Consider the following 16814-nt stretch of genomic DNA (forward strand, 5'->3'; position numbering starts at 1 on the left):
GGGCTCGCAAATCACAATCACCTGGGTGCCCCAGATGGCGCTGCAGCTCACGGTCATGCTCTCTAGTAGCCTGCCTGAAAGCCCCACTTGTTTATCTCTAGGAAGTTCGCAGAACATAACCTCATTCCATCCTGTGCTCTGCGGCTCCCCCAAAGCCTGGGGTGGTAGGGACTCGGTTCCCACGCTGTGCAGATCCCAGTGCACACTGGACGCAAGGTGACACCGGCTTAAGCAGTCAGCAGGGGATGCGCCCCATGCAGAGCAGAGGTTCAGTGAACTTCCTTTGTCATTCTCTCTGTCATTCCCTCACACTCTTGCCTTAATAAACTGCTTCCTGGAGAAGGGGATTGAGGGGTATTATGATCAGTTCACACGCTGTGTGGGGGTCCTGGGGAAGACAGTGTAGCACAGAGAAGACAAGTAGTGACTCTGGCATCTTACTACATTGACAGAGAGTGACTGCAAAGGGGTACAGGACGGGGTACACAAGAATGGGGGTGAATGTAATAACCACATTGTTTTTCATGTGAGACATTCATAAGAGTATAGTATCAATCATACGTTAATAAAAAAAATTGTATAAACATATAATAAAATAAACTCCCTCACCTTATACTCACTTTCCTCCCACTCCCAACCAACTCCCCTCCCCCAAAAATATGTCCCCACTGTTTGAGGGGAAGCACTATCTGGGAGGAGAACTGAATCAAGAAATTGCTTCTATTAAGTTCATCTTACAAAACATCTACAGGACAGACTACGGATGGTGACGTAACATCTCTCACCATATCTCAGGTCATGAGGCCACATATCATGAGACTGTTAGGCAGAAGAATAGATATGAGTGGGTGGGGTGGAAAGAAAATAAGGCCAGGAAAACCCACTAGGAGGGACTCAAAAGACTTGGCCACTTTAAACTGTTGAGCCAGAAATGATGGATAGTTAATGAGTTAAACAGTAAGGGAAAAAAGTCCTGGAGTAACTTGGCCTGGAATTCTTGAATATTCCCAGATAAAAGTATCTCTGGATAGCCTCTGTCTTCATTTTGTCAATTACATCATGCCATTGTAAGATTTACTTTGCCTGCTAAAAGGCCCAGCTTATTCTTTAACTTTACCAATATGCTGTATTTTCCTCCTACAGCCCCTAATGAAGTAATTTGCAACCTGAGCAAGAGAAAAGCATCATGATTAGTTGTCAGGAGCCAGTCCAAACTGCCCACCTGATGGCACTGCCCAGATGCCCAGCAAGAAGGAACCAAAGTGGACTTCTGACAGGAACAACCCCGCTAACTCTCCTTATTATTATGGTGTTTGGAAATGTTGTTATTGTGTATTTATACACCTAAATTGGAAAACCAAATTTTATATAACCTGGGAGAAAAGCCAGATGCAAGAGTCCCCTTTCCCCCAGAAAGTAGGGATGGAGTGATAAGAGGAGGACGCAGAGAGGACTTTGGAAACAAGTATTAGGAAATAATAAACAGGGGTTGTTTGAGTGGGTTCCAGTACCCTCTCCCCGCCCAACTCGGCCCTGAGAGGGACTTCTAAATCACTCCTAGACCTGTTGGGTCCTGGGGGAAAAAATAAAAAATAAAACAGAGCCAGCATGTATAACGGACGGGATATTGTGTGTGGAAGTGCCTGGCATGACTGTACAAACTCTCCCCATTGAAGAGATTTTCTTGCAGATATTGTATATGGTTTAAAGAAACTCTAAAAGAGGACATGACCCTGCCCTCCCTGGGAAGAAAGGTGGTCTGACTGGGCCCCTAAGCCTTCGGATTCGTTGGTTATTACCCCCTTACCTCATCCCCCCAGCGGCAACACTCTCGTCTCTATGAAACTGGGCACCTACCCAAGGGTACAGTTTCCAGTTCCCGCAATTACAATCAGCTCAGTTTTGCTACACTGCTTTGATGATAGACTGTTTTGATGTTTTTCTTTATATCTGCATGTAATGCTCTAGACCTAGAAAAATAGACTTAGCTATACTTATTAATTAAATGAATAGTAACCGTAGCTATTTTAGAATCAATAATAAGGAAACTGCAAGTAGGGCCCAAGCCAACCAGGCGTGAGGGACCATTCTGAGAATTAAGTCTTGTTTGTTCCAAAACCGCCAGGGAAGCCAAGCAAGCATAAGTGCAAAAGATTAGTGATTGCTAAATCGCCAATAATCTCATCTCTAAAGATTGACCTTGATGTGAACACTTTTTCAGAAAGAATCAAATGATCTAATCTTTGTGAAACTGTGTGCTCAAAACATATATAACCTTGCTACATTTCAATAAACCAGGCCAGGCTCTGCTCGGGAACTTTGCTAGTGTCTGTGACCTCATTCATTCATTCCGTCACTTGCCCATGCCGTTCATCCCTCAGGGACTCCTGGACTCACTGGAGCTGGACTCTGCCAACTAATTTTGGAAACAAGCCCAGCTGTAAACAGCATAGTAACAACAGGAAGTATTCCAGGTTAAAACCAAGATTGCATTTTAAAACCCAGGAAATTAAGAATTAAGATTCTTAAACACTCTTTAGCAAACAGACAATGACTCAGCCCACCTAGGGGCGGGGCAGGCAGTCATAAGCTGACATGCTGGCAGACAGATGGTGCTACCCTAGGGAGAAATCACAGCACTAAATTTCCTGTGTTGAGTTAATTTTGTAGAATTACCTGGAGGACAGAGAAGAGACTTAATATCTCATCACAGATGAACATTTTGGGACCACTTAACTAGTCTACACTCCCTAGCCCTGTCACATTCGTGAAAAATTCATAACACGGGAAACCCCCAACCCTTCAGCATGTACCTCTCTGAATTCATCCACACTTTCGAAGTGCTTAGCCTTGAATGAAACTTAAACCTTCCAGCGCCTCTTATCTGAGATTGCCCACTCCCCTTACTGAGTGTGCACTTTCTCTTAGTACAACTTGTGCCCTTCAGGGTGCCTCGCCTCCCTGAGGTCACCTGCACTTTATCCCTAAGTAAGTAACCTTAAAGAAAACCTTTACTCTGCTTCACTACTTTGTCTCTGCCCTTCAAATTCTCTGTTGCAGTGGGGGCAGGAACAAAGGAAAATAAACAACGCTCCCCTAAAGACACCACAAGTCATGCGTATTCCCAGCAACGGCCCAGCTTTTCCCCATTCTTAAAAGCCTGAAAAGACACAATCCTAAGACTACGAGTGAACCTTCTCTGAGGCTGCCCACAACTCCCCTTTCTCCGAGTGGTACTTTTTGACTTAAACATTTCTCACTGGTGCGATCAACTTATTTTGTTTCGTCTCTGCGCTCTTCCAGCGGTGAGCGTCTTTGTTACTTCGCTATTCAATCTAACCTGCAGACTGAAGCACAAGCCTTCACCCTCTGTCCTACTTCGAGTAAATAGGGAAGGCCACCGAGGTCTGAGTTGGGCTCACAAGTTCGTGTCGCCTGTGACACTGGGAAAGACCTACCGCTGTACGACCGTGCTCTTTAGAAGCTGACCCCAAATCTCCTTTCTTGGCCTTCAGGAAGGTCTCAGAACACGGCCTCACTCCGTGCAGTGCTCTGCGCCTCCCCCATATCCCGGGGTGCTAGGGCGTGGTTCCCAGGCTGTGCAGATCCACGCGGACCCTGCATCCAGGTGACCCGGCCGTGTAAGTTGCCGAGGCACCTGCCCACGCGGAGCTCAGTGAGCGCCCCTTTCCGCCCCCGGCCCTCGCCTGCTCTCTGCCGCTGCTCACCGTTCTGGACGCCGCCCTCACCTCCACTCGTCCGACCTGTTCGAGAACTCCCTCTCCTCGGGCGTCAGGAACCCTCCCGCCCAGGCGGAGGCTCCGCCCAGCGCGCGGGGAGAGGCCTTCCAGACGCAGCCGCCCGACGACGCCGGGACTCCCCGGGCCGCAGCTCCCGGCTTTTCCCAAAGGCTCCCCTGGAGACTCGCCCCATCTCCCCCTGGGACACGGGCCCCCTGCACCTGCGGCCTGCAGGCGCTTCCGGCCTCAGCAACCCTCCCCCACCGCATCTGCACGGCCGGCCTCCTCCACGCTCAGAAGAGCGAGCTGGACAGGGGGCTGCAGGGCCCCTACTCACCAGGGGACGGACAGCGGGTGGGAACGGTGGCTCCGCGTCCACTGACGGATGCTGACGGAGGATCTACGCCTCCGCATGGCGGTCCACCCAAGCACACTACCCGGGATCCCCCGCGCAGGCAGTTATTCCAGGTCCCAGAATCCTCGGCGGGAGGCTCCAGGAAGTCAGTACCCAGAATCCTCGGTGGGGCGGTGCCAGGAATACAGTGCACAGAATCCCTGGTGGGCGGCTGCAACGCGTCTACACCACGAATCCTAGTGGGGCGAGTTCTAACCTCAGTACCCAGAAACCTTGGCGGGCGGCTGCAGGACCTCAGTACCCAGAATCCTCAGGCCCTCTTCAGCTGTCCAGCACTAACTCACCCGTACCCAGAAGAGTCAGCGCGGCACCGCCCCAGGACTTCAACACCCAGAATCCTCGGAGACGTGGCCACAGGTGTTCAGTACGCAGAATCCGTGGGGCAGCTCCACCTCCCGGGACTGAACCTCCCAGAAACCCCCTTTCAGAGCAGGCCTGCAGTTCAGTCTCGAGTCCCCAAGCCGAAGTTGTTGCCTTTTGTCTCAGCTTCAAGTGAGGCCTCCTTGAATGCTGAAGCTGCATGGCCTCTACCCCAGTTGCCGGATGGACGTTGTGGGAGCTGCGGGAGCATCTGCTACACAGCCGTGCTGCACCTTACATGTAGGGAGGCAAGTTCCCTTCCCTGAGTAACAGACCACGTCACTCTTTCCCCTTCCAGGCACCTTCTAAAACTCCCATTTCAGTACCTCTACAAAGTAAGTTGCCAAGAAAATGAAAAGGATACAATCCTGGGCTGATGCAAAGTCTCCCCTGAGGCAGATGGGACTGAGTGTCCTAAAACTTTGAGGAGAAAACCATTCCCAAGTCTGCAAAACTTGAGTTCACCGTCTAATGGGCCCACAGCAGCCCCAGTGCAGGAGTTCCTGGGCTGAAGAGGCCCCAGGGTATCAGGCCACTGCACGTTCTATGAAAACTGCCTATGCCTGGTGGTCCCTGCGTGCATCCAGTGTGAAAATGTACCTCATCTTGACTCATCCAGGAACAGGACCCAGGGAGGGAAGCAAATCTGGCACCAAGAGTTGGGAGTCAGCAAACCGGAGCTCGCCACACACGTGTCCCTCACTGACACATGACCTCAGAATGTCGACGTGAGAAAGTCGGGTGCTTAGGGGGAATTGGCCACTTGAATAATTCTAGTTTCACTGGTAGGAGATACTTAACCTGCATTGAACACAGGGTAGATGTTTCTTTCTATGACTTTTATTTCCTATATAATTTCAAATTCATACAAAACTTGCATTAGAACAGGACAAAGAATTCTCATATACCCATTTCCTGGCTAACTTCTCCAACTGTTATCACCCTGCAACATTTATCCGGCCTATTTCATCATCTTGTCTTCCACTCTCACTCCTTTCTCCCCCTTTCTAGACTCTGTTTCAGACTTTGTGGCCTCTTGTCCTCAAGACTTTTCAATATATATTTCCTATCTCCAAGGCCATGGGCACAGGACAATGATTAATCATGGGAAATGAAGTCACACTACTACTGTCTCATCCACCACTGGCTTCCAATTTTGTCCACCATCCCAATAATGCCATTTCTAGTCATCTTCCCTCCCCCTTCTCAGACCAGTCCTGCCTCTGGAATTGTATATACACAGTATTTGGGCCCTTTGGTCCTGTCTCACCTGCACACTGCCTCATGTTTCCTTGTGTGTTCCGACCTTGAGTTTTTTGAAGGGCACAGAGGGCAGCTCTTGTCTACAATGACGCACAAATGGACACTACCTGAGGTTTGCACACAGGAGATGCCGCTGATGGTGCGAATACCCCTGGGCATGATGTGTCCTTCTCAGGACCCCTTATCAGGAGGCATTGGTGTCTCCTTTCTGATGATGCTGACTGTTAAGATAAATTCCAACCAAAATAATCAGGCGACGAGAGGCAACAAAGGGCCAGGCAGTTTATTTGAGGGCAATCCCTGGCGAGCTTCACCAGTCTACATTAATGGAGGCTGGAGAAGTCTCGCCCAGCAGGGCAGGCAGCAAGTTTTTAAAGAACGTAGGGGGAGGCAGAGCTTAGATTTACAGCAGCACAACGATTGTCTAGCCAAGGGTACGTGAAGGTCTCTCATTGGTCTCTAGACAGGCCCTGGACAGCTACCACCATTCCTCCAGCGTGGGGGAGGGCTCTAGTTAGGAACTTCTGGAATATTATATGATCAGACCCTGGAATGTTGTCAGACCAGAACCTGCTGGTCTCAACCCTTATTAGGTGAGGCCTGAGGCTGTGCAGTGGGCTCACCCCTCCCCCAGTGCCTCCAGCCTTACACTGACTTTGATCCCACAGCTAAGCTGGTGTCCAAAGCAGGGCCGTCATTCACCTTTTGTAAGAATCTGAATCATTAGAATTTTAAGCAGTAAAATCTACAACCATCAGTCCTTTCGTTTTCACTACAAATACACATAAGCAAAGTTCAAAAGGACTTTCAAAATGTATCAAGACTAGTGAATTTTAAGGACACACAGTCACATGAACTGTCACGTAGATTTTCTACTTCTGCCACAGAGCAGGGCCTGGCCACGTGTGCCTTAGGCGGGACGCCTCCGATCATCCTGTTGGAAGCATTTCCTTAGGCAGGTGAACAGCAGTGAGAACAGGCCGTTCCTACAGAAGATGGGGTTAGAAACGGGGAATGTGTGTTTCTGGCTGAGTTTAGTGGCACTCTCTGCCTATCGCTGGCCTCAATTTAGACTCTGCTGTGTAGGTTGCCATCCAAGGAGGATTCTGTTTCTCTGGGAATTGACTGTCTTCCTTGGAATCTGCGGTGCAGGCCGCAGCTCACTAAATCTAAACCGAGATCTGTTTCTTGCTATCTCTACCCCCTCATTGCCTGGCTCCAGGGACGACTTGCCCCAGCGACATGGAGGCAAATACATTCCTGGAGTAAAGCATGTTAATCACTGTGTCTAGAAACTTGTTCACCCACTCAACAATGTGATTCCTGGTCAATAAATATGAGAGGTGCCTTTCCATCACCACTCTTGAGCTGGTATGCCTTGAGTCCGCTGGCTGGCCTACTATGGTCCTCGATATCTCATCGGGTCGCCTCTACATCTGCGGGTCCGAGACGGGGAGGAGGCCAACACTGCAGAGCGGTGACCTCCCTGAAAATGCAGCCCAGAATCAGTCACCTGAACCCGGGCAGCCAGCTGGCTCTCAGGCGCCGAGGCATCGGCTTCCTGGGCGAGTAGGCACCCCTTCCCTACTCTCTACAAAAGGGACAGTGAGTTATCGGTTTTACTGCCTATTCAGAGGGCGTCACGCTCATCTCTCCCACCCCTTCTCTGCGGGGAGGGGTCACCCACAGATGGACACTTGGGCACGTGCCCCGATTGCCAGGTTTTGTCCACGGCCGTGAACGCAGCCAGAAGCCGGGAGGCCAGGCGGACGGAGGGTCCCAGCACCCGCCCACCGCCCCTCTCCACACCCGCTGGTGAGGCTCAGGAATTCTCCCGGCCGCCGTTTCAGCCTCAGGTTCTCATTTTAAATGTTGTATCTTGGGGCAGGAGCGCCCACCACGCCCGCAGCAGGCCGAGCGGTTACTGAGCCTCCCTCTTCCTTACAAACGGAAGTGGGGGTGACGGCTGTCACCGCTCCCCGCGCGCGTGCGCAAAGATCAGGTGAGCCGCGCTGTTCAGCAGCACCGAGCTCCGTGCGTTCGGAGGGACAGGGACGACCCGGTCGTCGAGGCAGGCAGGTGTGGGGCGACCTCACGCTCGGGAGGAAAAATACGCAGAGAGCTCCCTTCTGCGGACACCCGCCCCCTGCCTCCACGCTCCCGGCGCGCCAACAAAGCCCCGCCTAGCGCCGCTCCCGGCAGCCTCAGCGCGGCTCACCTCCCTGACCCGCGTCCCCCGCGGGGGTCTCATGGGCGGGACATCGGTGACTAGGCGGTAACAGACCAATGCCGTGCCAGGAACAGAGAGGCGGACTCCAGGGTCGCCGTATCCCCAGCCGAGCGGGATGCCGTAAGGTGTGAACCAGCCCGAGTCCGCCGCCCTCTGTGTGCCTGGAGGCCCAGGGGCCGCGCCTCCCGCCCCAGGCACCGCCCTGCTCCGCCCCTCCGTCGGCCAGGCTGAGGGCTAGGGCCGGGCCGTGGACGGACGGGACGGTGCCTGTGTCCCCGCGGCCTGGGCGCGTGGGGGCTGGTGTACCGGTTGGACGGGCCGGAGGGCACGGTGGCCCCGGGGGTCGCGCTGGGCCTGGGCTTCACCCGGCCCCGGGCAGGGTGGGGTCCCCAGGATTGAGTTCGCGCCCGACCGCGCCGTCTCCCGGACCAGCGTGTCCGCTGCGGGGTTGGGCTCCCACCGCTGTCGGGCTCACATCCTCTTCTAGACACAGACCGAGGAGCCGCCAAGCGAGCCTGTAAGTCCGGGGAGAGGAAATCCCGGGCAAAATACCTCTGAAACCAAAATCAAAGGGAAAAATAGATTTAAAAACCGGTATATTGCTTACAAACTGTGGTCGGAGCCCTTCCCTCTACTCCGGCAGAAGCATGCGAGACCTCCACGCCTCTCAGGTTCAGATAAGCCCTCGGTCACCATATAGTTACACACCGATACGGAGATGACCTACTTCTCTCCACCCTTGAGGAATGCGTGTTCATATGTAGATGCATTGAAGCCAGGAAGAGATTCGGGAATGCTGCAATGTTACCCACAACGTCCCAGTCACCAAACCAAGATGTGGTCTTGCTTCCTTCTCTTTCTGGCTTCAGGGCAGGAGGCAGGGCCACTGTGGCTGCCCTGTGGCTTCCGGGCCTGTTCCTTCTCCCTGTTGCCTTGCGGACCCTACTTCTCTTCCTAGGTGAGGCTCTCCTTGCTCGCTGCCGAATGTCGGGCTTACCTTCCGCCCCCCGCCCCCAGGCGCACCCACAAGCTGACTGCACCTCGCAGTGTGCCAGGGACTCCGAATCTGCTGCTCGCGCTCTTGCTCTCAGAGCCCTGACCAACCAGCTGCCACCTGGACACTCCACTTCCACGGCCCTCGGGCAGTTCAAACCCGGCCAGACTGAGACAGGGACCCTGGGTGTAGTCAGAGTAGGGTGAGGGCCTCCGGGAAGAGCAGGGCGGAATATTTATGGCCAGAGCAATGTAACAATGGGCAAAGAAGTCCCTACTGAAACTCTATGTTAACCATTAAGCTCTAGAATCATTCTTCGGTGACATCAGTTAATGTTCCCCAGATGGGGAAGAGTGGCACGTGTCAGTTACACTAACCATTTGTAACCATGTGTAAGATTCACTTTAGCATGCTAAAAGGCCCAGGCCTATGTGCTGTCTTTCCTCCTTCAGATCTGACGAGGTGATTTTGCAAACTGAGCAACTAACTTAGCATGCAGACCCAGCTGTAGAGGACATGGTAAAAGGCAGGAAGAGTACCATCTTAAAGGTAAGATTGCATTTTAACACCCAGGAAGTTCAAGAGGCAGGATTCCTTAGCAAATAGAGAGTATCTCAGCCCACCTTGGGGGCTGGGCAGGCAGCCTTTTGATGTGCTCCCGGACCAAGGCGCCGGTGTCCCAGGGAGAAATCAAGGCAGGAAGTTCCTTATGTTAAGTTAATTTTTAATATTCAGGGACCACTAACAAGTCCACACCCCTAAGATTTTTTCATGTTCTTGAAAAATCCTCAACTGACTATAAAACCCTTAGACAACGCACCACCACCGACTCTCTTGTCCCCTCCGGGCGTGAGCCGGGAGGTCCGTCCTTTCACTTTATCTCTAAATAAATGCCTGTACCTTGCTCTCCTACCTTGACTGTTTGTGAAGCTCATTCTTCGGATTCGTGAACAAGAACTCCGGCATCAAGACGACGGGTCTCAAACTGAAAGTTGAACATTTTCCCGCTGAAACATGCTGCTGCTTGTGGATTCCCATCTCCACCTCACATTCGTTCCGCTGCCGAGTGTCATCCTGTCCCTCCATCGCAGCCCTACTGTCCCCACCCCCACCCCTGCCAAGCCCTCGCGTCCCTCCTGACACACCCGCAGGAGGGCAGCTGAGCACTATGGGCCGTATCCTGCCTACCTGCGGGCCCATCGCTCCAGCGCCCAGGTGTCCCTTCTGAAACACGGTCCTGTGTCCCTCTGCTGCTGAAAGCCCTGCCTTCCAGGCCTGGACCTGCACCCTCCCGTCCAGCCTTAGGCCCGCGGGGGCCCGCAGTCCTCTGACAGTGAGACAGGCCACGAGCTCTGTTTCCTCCAGGGCTTCACGAAGCCCCTCTTACCTCTCGGTCAGCTTTCCACACTCAACACGGAATGTGCCCCCTTGGGTCCGCTGCCTTCCCTCGGCCTTTCCAGGATGCCACGTGCGCTTCTAGCCAAACTTGTGTCACTGTTCACGTGGATCATGTCTTTGCTAATTGCTCCTGCTGACGAGGGCACTTTCTCTCTTCTCCCCGTGCCTAGGAGCCAGGAACCAGTACTGGGGTCGTCGAAGGGACAGAGTGGGCTGTGCTGACTCGGTCTCCCTCTTTCCCCTCCCTGATACCCCTCCACCCCCTCTGGTAGCCCCTGATGAGGATGGGAAGTCTCGGGAGCACAGTGATGACAGGAGCTGCAGGGCAACTTGCGGGAGTCCAGCTCCAGCGAGTCCAGGAGTCCCTGAAGGATGGACGACGTCGGTGACTCACTGAAATGAATGAGAACACAGAGACTAGCAAAAGCTGAGCCTTGCCTTTAATGAAAAATAGCAGCCTGATTATATGCTCTTTGATTATATAAAGTATAGATATTAATCATTTAATTGACACATAGCACGGTTACATGAGTTTGGAGAATGAGATTATGTCATTTCACAGGTCTTAGCAGTTCACTTATTTCCAAGTAAGCTTTGTTCTTAGTTACTGCGGCCAGAACATCATACAAACGTTAGGTAGGTGCCAGACTCTTGGTTTCCTTACAGATGACTATCTAAAGTTCACTATTCTATTATTTTGATGTACCGGCCTCAAGCTTTCATAGTTATACTCCCATTCTTCATCTCCCGTAGGAAAGAAACAGGCTCTCTCTAAAAGGACACGATGACTTTTTGGTAGGCACGGACAAATTTTATAGACTGTGCCTTGGACCTATTTTCAAGTAAGACTTATAATGGAGAATTTTCTGATCAGGAGTTAGGTAATGCCCTGTTCTCATTTGTTTTATAGTTTGCCAGGCCCTTCTTTGGTGGGCTAGCCAAAGAATATCATTTGTTCTCTGTACCCACCTGTCACCATTAATCACTGAGTATGTCATTTGGAGGCCACGTAGGGGCAGAGGAAGGAACCTGAACCCAGGTAACTTTTCCCTATCATTTTTCCCATAAACGTGGGTCCAATACTCATTGGGTCTCTCTTTCCCATCATCAGGGGTAGTCACAAGGACAGGAGTGTTTTTTTCCAACTTTCTATAGGGCCAGTACTTAAAATTTTCAGGGAGAATTGGATATGGCTTCTTCCCTGAATGGACAGCTTGAGTTTAAACCAAAATAAGCAAATTCATTAAAAGGAACATTTTGAGGAGGAGGGATATCGAGGGTGCTCCTCTTGGAAAGCCACTGTGCAGCCCCTTCCATCCGACTGCGCAACTGCACCATCAGGCTGGCGGTTCTGACCGGCTCCCGGCAGCATCTAGCATGAGGAAGGGGGAAGGCTGCATATTTTGAAGGGGATTCCCTTTAAAGCCTGGGAAGACCCGGGGCCAGATGCCTGGTCGAGGGAGCAGAGGCCGCATGAAAGCTGGGCTCTGGGGCGGCCAGGTGGGAAACGGATCGGGAGGGAACTGAGGACACGTGAATATGCCAAGTGCCTGCAAGGGTCAAACCACCCAGAGGGAAAGGCAAGCAGAACGGCCTGTGGGGGCTGCTCACTCCCGGACCCGGTCTGTGAGGAGTTCCTGAGCTGCTGCGTGAGGCTGGGGCCCTTCTGCTGTGCTTGGGACACACCCAGCCAGTGAGGGGCGCAGCGGCAGGCACACAGCCAGCGGTGGTCCAGCTTCAAATGTGTAGCCAAGTCTCTAACAGATTTCAGCTCAGGATGCCAACTGCCCAGGGGCACATGCGGCCAGAGGGAAGAGCCTCATCTCTAACATTCCTTACTCTCCATTTAGGTTTCACTCATCAGTAGGAGGACGACTTTGTGGTCAGAAAATGCAAACCATAGCACCAGCCAGGGCTGTTTGACTTTAGGTCACCCCGCCTTCAAACCTCAGGGTGCCTCAGTTTCCTCATCTGCAAACTGGGTGTTTATAACTACCACTGCACAAGAGTGAACTACGGTTATGTGAGCCAATCAGGTTTCTTCATCTGAGGGGAGCAGGGAGGTCGGGAATTCTCCACCTAGGTTTTTTCAAAAGTTTAGCTCCCGGGCCTGGGTCCGACCCCTAGGCATTGACTCTCCTTGCTCAGGGAAGAACAGTGAGTCAGTCTTGACTATCTCACGCCCTACATTCAGTATATCATCTCATCCATGTGCTTCTCCTCTTTCACAACTGTTTACTTTGAATTAACATTGTATTTATAGAAAATTTGCAAAGGTATTATAGAGAATTTCCCTACACTTCTCACCAGGTTCCCCTAATATTAGCATCTTACAGAATCGTGGCTATGGTAACAGAGGCAGGAATCTAACATCAGCATACTATTATGAACTAAGCACCTTACTCAAAGTTCACAGCTTCTCTATCATGTCCACTCTTGGGATTCTGGGACACCACCCGGATCCCCACCAGGGCCATGCTAACCACACTGCAGTCATCTCTGGTCTGTGTGCCTGCCTCCCAGCCATTCTCTTGGCTTCTCTTGGGGCCCGTCTACAGCCTCCGGAAGCTTGGTTGATCCTAAGTAATAGGACTGCCTAATTCCTTAAGGGAAGAGACAACCACACCGGGGAGCAGATATTCAACCAAGAGATTTATTAAGAGGTGGCGAGGTGGCTGCCTGCGAGAGTGAGTGCAGCAGCCGTGGGCTGGGCAGCTTTGGCTTACATCTCCTTATATTAAGGCACTTGGCACCAGCTGACTGGGCATGGAATCGTTGGGGTTAGCTGGCAGGACATTATCGGTCTGTGTCACAGAATTTTCTGCGTCATGAGAGGGGAGCGGAACCTAATCTCGGGAAACTGAAACTTAACGGTCACCATCTCAGGTCGAAAAGTGTGGGGTCAGGCGCCATTTTTGACTAACATTCTTACCTTTTTGATTTGGTATGGGCGACGGGACGTCACTGATTTCTCTGGCTATTTCCCGCTGGAAGGTGGTGGCGATGGGGGCGCAAAAGGGAAGAGTTATGATCAAACAAGGTGGGGGCCGTCAGTCTCATGATGGCGAAGGAATTTCAGCATTCGTCTCTTCCACATCCTTCAGCAACTGGTAGTCCCTAAGGAGGAGCTGGTTGAAAGTCTGGTAGAAATCTTGCTAATCTGATTTTGAATGAATTTAATTCTGCAGGGCAGGAAGGTACAGAAAAGAAAGATGATGAGCAAAGGACCGAGGACAGGCAGGAGCCAAGTGAGGAGAGAGGACTGGAAGAGTCCCTTCATACTAGTCTTTGTGGGGGACCTTTTGAGACTTTCTGCAACATCGGCCACTCAGCGTACGTTTTCTTTGACTAGTCCTGACTCGTTGACATAATCACAGCATTCTTCTTTAAGGAAGAGGCAGGTCCCTCCGTTTTTGGCGGTTAGAAGATCGAGGGCCTGCCGGATTTGAAGCGTCCCTTGGGGTGGAGAGGTAACTTGTCCCCGAGGTGAGGACAGGGATTCGCTGGTGGAATCTAAAGCAGTTTGCAGCTTGGCATTAAGGCCATCTACTGCCGTTGGGTGTGTCCTAAGGCTCCTGCCGAGAGGCCCGTTCCTCCGCACAGGCAGATAGGGTATCCCGACCATAATGGGAACGAAGGCTGCTCAGCGGGTTCTGCAGTGAGGAAGCAACCATTGTACTTCAGAGCTGCTGTCTGATGTTATTTGAGGGACAATAGTCACAAGAAAACAGGGATCTGATTGATTGGGTAGAATTTCGTTTAGGAGAGTGCCGTTACACCAGAGAAAGTCTCCCAGTCACGAACATTAGGTTGTAGAGATGGTTTGGTTATAAGAGAAACTGCCTCTCCCTAGAGAGATATTAGTAAGGGAGTTTGGAGAAATGCAGGCACATAAGGGGAGAGAGATATTGTCTGTTTCTGGTTCCCTTAAGGGAACATTGGTAATTGGGCTAATAGGGGGTCCTGAGATCAAGAAGGTGCAGTTTGTGATGTTAAGAGAAACTGCAGAGAATAAGTGCCGAGCTAAAGATACACAAAGGAAACCATTTGTTGGCTTTAGGGCAGCAGTAGTGAGGTTTAGGAAGGCAAGGGTGTTTTATATGATATGGAGCCCAGAGTAGAGTGAAGGGGATGAGGAGGGATTTGAAGGTTGAGAGTCTGGGTCTGTGCTTTCTAGCTAATTAACAAGTATTTGTTCTGAGCGATGTATGCTGGGTGACAGTCGGGAGTGTTGGTAACAATGGAGACATGCTCTCTATTTAGGCTAAACTCCCCGGATGGTGAGGTGAGTACCCATAGGAATAGAATTTTCCTGTTACTCTGGTCGCCCATTGGGAATCCCATGTGTCAGAAATTGTTCATGTGTAGGTTTCTGTGTTCGAGTTGAACTTGAACATCCCGTCTCCATTGTGTGCATCATGTATTTTTGCATGACCAGTAGGGTCAGTCTCGGTACGTTTCGACCCACCAGCCATGACAGGAATCTTTTGGCTGGTCGAAGGTGAAACATAGGTAGGGCCACGCGGCTTGTTGTTCCAGCTCGGAGTTGTGTAGGGAATCCTAATGGCGGAAGCAACAGCCTGTTGTGGGACAATCAGCTGTGACTGACACAGCAGTGTTTTTTGTGTTTTTTGTGTGTATGTTTCCCTCAACGTAAATCTCCAAACATATGACATATTGGCAAAGGGGGTAAGTAAGCAGAGGGTAAGGGTGAATAAGGTGGGGATGCAAAGATCCACCCTCGGGAATGATGGGGGGTAGTTTTAGACAGCAGATGTGAAGTTTTATGGGCTCTGGTGTGCAGGGGATACAGGTGAAGCGTGTAGGAGTCAGGTTCGAGGCTTTTTCTCCTGAGCTATCTCCCGGCGTCCCGGCCAGCTTCAACCTCGAGATATGAATCCATGAGGTTAATTTTCCAGGGGACTCCTCTAATCGAGCAGCAGTAGGGGTTCAGAGAATGATTTTTAGAGGTCCTTTCATTTTGGGGTTAAGGGAGTGTAGTCAGAGGAGGGAGGAAAGAAGTATACCCAGTCTCTCGGAGTCAGAGGAATGGAGATGTGAGACCTCAAGGGATCTGGTAACAGGGCCTCTTAATGTCTCCAGAGCTGGGAGCTAATGAAAGAGAGAAGGGGATAAGGAAAGTGTTCAGGGAGAAGGGGAGGGGAGGGGAGGGAGTTATTCCAGGGGGCAGAGGAGGTCTACCATAGATTACCTCAAAAGGAGATAATAATGAAGGTTTTTTGGGAGGACTCGAAGTCGGAACAGAGCTAGAGGAAGGAGTTTGATCCAATCAGTGTGTAAATCGAGAGAGAGTTTGGTCAGAATGTTTTTTAGTGTTTAATTGGTACGTTCAACTTTTCCTGACGATTTAGGATGATAAGGAATACGGAAGTGCCATGGGATGTCGAGAGCTCCTACAATTTTTTCTGTAATGTGAGAAACAAAGTCTGGACCATTGTCTGTTTGAAATGAGGTGGGCATTCCAAATCTCGGGATTATATCTGAGAGAAGAATTGAAGAGTTGTTGGAAGTCCCCTTGTTTGAGGTGAGGAAGGCCTCAATCCACCCCAAGAATGTGTCCACAAACACCAGAAGATATGTGTGTTTTCAGACTCTGTGCGTGTTTGTGAAGCCAAGCTGCCAGTCTGCTCTGGGGATATGTCTCCTGGCTTGATGAGTTGGAAAAGAGCCGAGTTTCAAAGGGGTGTTAGGATTAGTTCTTTTGCAGAAATGACAGTCCGTGGTTAGTTGTTGGATGTATTTGAGGTCTTCGACATTTAGAGGAAAGGACTTGAGAAAGTTTTAAATATTGTGGGCTGTTGTGAAATAGAGAGGGTGAGTAGGATCAGAGGTCATGTTTGGGGGGGAAATTATCAGGAATGTTGAAAGAGCAGCGAGGAATGTCTAGAGCAATGGTTGGGCTTTCTGACATAGCAGCCTTTCTTGCGGGCTGGGCTGCCTTCGAAGTGCCTATTGTTGGGGATGAGTCGGATTGATGTGAGTGGCGGTGAACGATTCCTATCTCATGAGGGAGGAGAGAGGTATGGAGGAGTTTGGTGATCAGTTTAGAATTGGTAATTGGGGTGCCTTTGGTAGTTAATAGTCCCTCTCTTTCCAGATGGCTGGGTGAGAAAGAAGGATGTGGAAAACACACTCAGAATCAGTATAAAGTGTAAGGGAGCAATCAGCGGCCAGTTGGGAGTCCCGCTTGAGTGCAAAGAGTTCGGCCTGTTGGTTGGTTGTGTTTTGTGGCAGAGATTTTGCTTCAATGGTTTCAGTTAGGGTAACAATGGCATACCCTGCCTGCCGTTCCCCCTCCATTAGAAAGGAACTGCCATCAGTGAACCACATATGAGTAGGATTTCTAGGGGTCCGTCTTTTATATGGAAGAGACATGGGAGGAGTTTTTCGAGG

At 51.1% G+C, this 16814-nt stretch overlaps 1 protein-coding gene across 4 annotated transcripts in view; it reads right to left on the minus strand.

The window, feature by feature from the left end:
• Nucleotides 1–16814, minus strand: part of LOC130680781 (zinc finger protein 337-like) — a 159747-nt gene that overhangs the window by 26145 nt on the left and 116788 nt on the right. The window contains exon 1 of one of the 4 annotated variants that reach the window (XM_057492115.1): nucleotides 4078–4136. The exons of the other annotated variants lie outside the window; for them this stretch is intronic. The gene's annotated coding sequence lies outside the window, so the exon portion shown is untranslated. Of the gene's footprint in view, nucleotides 1–4077; nucleotides 4137–16814 lie in introns of those variants that run through there. 4 annotated transcript variants of the gene reach the window in all.

Source organism: Manis pentadactyla, chromosome 14 (assembly GCF_030020395.1).
Source record: "Manis pentadactyla isolate mManPen7 chromosome 14, mManPen7.hap1, whole genome shotgun sequence".
Taxonomy (NCBI): Eukaryota; Metazoa; Chordata; class Mammalia; order Pholidota; family Manidae; genus Manis; species Manis pentadactyla.